Here is a 3,468-nt window from a genome sequence, read left to right on the forward strand (position 1 = left end):
GTGTCTCCGGGACCAGGCTGGAATGCCCCGGCAAGTGGGGGGTGCTGGTCTTAAAGTCCAGGGGGAAGAGTTCCATGGAGGTGTATTGTTTCCTGGCCGGGGCCCTCTGTAGGCCACAGATTGCCCGTGGAGGAGGGACACCCTCTCCTCCCCACCAAAGCCTGCAGGGAGGGTGCCTTATTTTACAAGTCGTCCTTCCCGTGTGGCAGGGGAAGAGGCCCTTAAGTGTCTGTTAATAGGGTACTTAAGTGCTTCAATTGGCCTCTGTGCGGGAAGGCCATTGTCGGCCTATCCCGCCCCTGGGAAAATCGCTTGGCGACAGTGTAGCAACGGGCCCTCTGCACCCCACCTGCCCACCTGCACCCCCACGCCCTCCCCACCTGTCACGATTCTATGGGCAATCTCCTCTGACCCCACCTCAGGGGGGACCCATAAAGTCCAGCCCTCTATCTCTCCCTCTCTTCGCAGTCAGCTGAAAACCATAAATTTACAACCCAGCAATTTTTGGTGGACAAATACCTAATATGGTTATTTAATATTCTTCCATTCACTTTTTGGCAAAATTATTAACCCAATGAAAATAACCAACTATACTGATACTGTTCTGCAGCTTACACCTAGAGCCATGTATTTTTAAGAATGGAAAATGTGTGATCATTTTGAAATAATCAGAGTAATGTAAGAAGGCTAATGTCTATTGTCATTGTACCATTGAAGAAAATCATCAGCAATGTCCAACAGTACATTGTTTCAGTATCGCAGGATGGATATTTATTTTAGTTGAAGACATTTGTCACCTCTCAGAATCAATTAAATGTCCTCCTGTAATGAGGATCTCTAATAAACAAGCTGTTAATTATCTGACCATGCTATTTGGCAGTTTTTTGGAGGAAAGATAATTAAAATCACAATGATTCACTGCAGGGGTTGCTAGTTATTTTATATAGATTTTCAAAGTTTATACTACCATTGCAGAGGTTCGCCTACATGTTAGGAGATCAGTGCCATGCCCAATATGAGTTTCGAGGGCACCCTGCCAGCAAAATCAAAAAAATTACCTTTTATACATTTCTTACAGAACATCAAAGAGAAAAAATATTTTCTGAAACCATAAGGGTTCATTTTGTGACTTAATTGTTACTGGTGGAGAGTTTCGCCTATCAGAAGACCTATTGGAAATCCAAGCATATACCGTGCATAATTTTCCAACCATTTAAATTAATGGTTGACATTCATATGCAGCATATTCCCAGTTTTCCAATACATGCTGCCAGAATGCAATTCTCTCTGCTGGGAGCTGGGATCTTTTTCTTCTCAGTGAATTTTTAAGCATTGTGATCCCGAGCAACCACATCTGCCGAAATTGCCTGCATCTCGAGGAACGTCAGAGTTTTGAGCTGGAGTCTGCAGACAAACATTGCAGGCATCAGGGAACAGGAAATTTACCTGGACATTTTTATCCAAGAGGCAGTCACACGCCTTAGCAATTAATTGGTCAATTAAGGGCCTTAATTGGCCTGGGGCGAGTGAGCCGTTTGTCACCTCCCCTGCCCCCAGCAGTGGGGGCAGGAAGGTGATGGGAATGGCACCGCCAGACTCCCACTCAATTTTACGCACCCCCCCACCTGCCGCCTCCAGCCTGCTCCTGCGGTGGGGGGGTGGGGGGGTGGTGTGTAAAATTCCAGCCATTGTTTCCCCTGGCTGGGGAATCTAGAACAAGGGACACAGTTTCACGATAAGGGGCCAACCATTTGGGACTGAGATGAGGAGAAATTTCTTCACTCAAAGGGTTGTGAATCTTTGGAAATCTCTACCGCAGAGTGTTGTGGATCATTATATATATTTAAGGCTGAGATAGACAGATTTTTGGTCTCTCAGGGATATGGGGAATGGGCAGAAAAGAGTAATTGAAGGCCAAGATCAGCCATGATCCTATTTAATGGCGCAGCAGACTTGGCGTACCTGATGGTCTACTCCTGTTTCTATCTCTTATGTTCTTATGAATGAATGACATGAATAGAGAGAAATGGATTTGATCCAATAACCATTACAGATACATGGTTGCATGGTTACCAAGGTTGGGAACTTAATATTCCAGGGTACTTGGCAATTCGCAACGACAGTCAAAATGGAAAATGATGGGTGGGGGATGGCTTTGATAAAGTATGGCGATGGTGGTATAGTGGTGAGCATAGCTGCCTTCCAAGCAGTTGATCCGGGTTCGATTCACGGCCATCGCACTGCAGTGCTTTTTTGGGCGGCACAGTGGCGCAGTGGTTAGCACCGCAGCCTCCCAGCTCCAGCGACCCGGGTTCAATTCTGGGTGCTGCCTGTGTGGAGTTTTTAAGTTCTCCCTGTGTCTGCGTGGGTTTTCGCCGGGTACTCTGGTTTCATCCCACAGCCAAAGACTTGCATGTTGATAGGTAAATTGGCCATTATAAATTGCCCCTAGTATAGGTAGGTGGTAGGGGAATATGGGGACAGGTAGGAATATGGCATTAGTGTAGGTTTAGTATAAATGGGTGGTTGATGGTCGGCACAGACTCGGTGGGCCGAAGGGCCTGTTTCAGTGCTGTATCTCTAAATAAAGAATAAATAAAGAATCTAAATAAAGGACAGTAGTGAGGAAGTATCTTGGCTCAGAAGAACAAGAAATAGAATCAGTATGAGCAGAGAAGGAAATAACAAGCATCAGAAAATGCTAGTGGGAGTAGTTTATAAGCCTCCTAACAGTAGCTATACAGTTGGACGGAGTATTAATCAAGAAATAAGTGGAGCTTGTATCAAAGGCGATACAATAATCATGGGGACTTTAATCTTCATATAGACTAAACAAATCAAATCGGCAAATGTATTTTGGAGGACAAGTTCATGGGATGCATTTGAGACAGTTTCCTAGAACAATACACCATGGAACCAGCCAGGGAAGAAGCTATTTTAGATCTTATATAATTGGCCTTATCGGTAACTGAGTAAAATTTAAATAAAAACAGAAAGTGCTGGAAATACTCAGCAGGTCAGGCAGCATCTGTGGAGAGAGAAACAGCGTTAATGTTTCAGGTCTGTGGCCTTTCATCAGAACTGGCAAAGGTTCGAAATGAATTAGGTTTTAAGCAAGTGAAGGGGAGGTGGGGCTGGTGGGGAAGAGAACAAAAGGGAAGGTGTGTGATAGGGCAGAGGGCAGGAGAGATTAAATAACAACATGACCTTATTTCTTCCTATCTTGACTTTATCTTTTCTCCCTTGATCCAGTCTCTTCCCACCTACATCTGTGACTCTTTGGACACACTACGTCATTTTGACAATTTCCAGTTTCCTGGCCGTAACCGCCTCTTCTTCACTCTGGAAGTCCAATATCTCTACACCTCCATCCACCACCAGGATGGTCTGAGGGCTCACTGCTTCTTCCTTGAACAGAGGCCCAAATAGTCCCCATCCACGACCACCCTCCTCCGCCTGGCTGAACTT

At 45.2% G+C, this 3,468-nt stretch overlaps 1 non-coding gene across 1 annotated transcript; it reads left to right on the forward strand.

Moving 5' to 3' along the window:
• The first annotated feature begins 2,168 nt into the window (after window positions 1–2,168).
• On the forward strand, window positions 2,169–2,240 carry trnag-ucc (transfer RNA glycine (anticodon UCC)). Its single transcript has one exon. It is a non-coding gene; the product is annotated as a tRNA-Gly (tRNA).
• The last annotated feature ends 1,228 nt before the right edge of the window (window positions 2,241–3,468 follow it).

This window comes from Heterodontus francisci, chromosome 4 (assembly GCF_036365525.1).
Source record: "Heterodontus francisci isolate sHetFra1 chromosome 4, sHetFra1.hap1, whole genome shotgun sequence".
Classification (NCBI taxonomy): Eukaryota; Metazoa; Chordata; class Chondrichthyes; order Heterodontiformes; family Heterodontidae; genus Heterodontus; species Heterodontus francisci.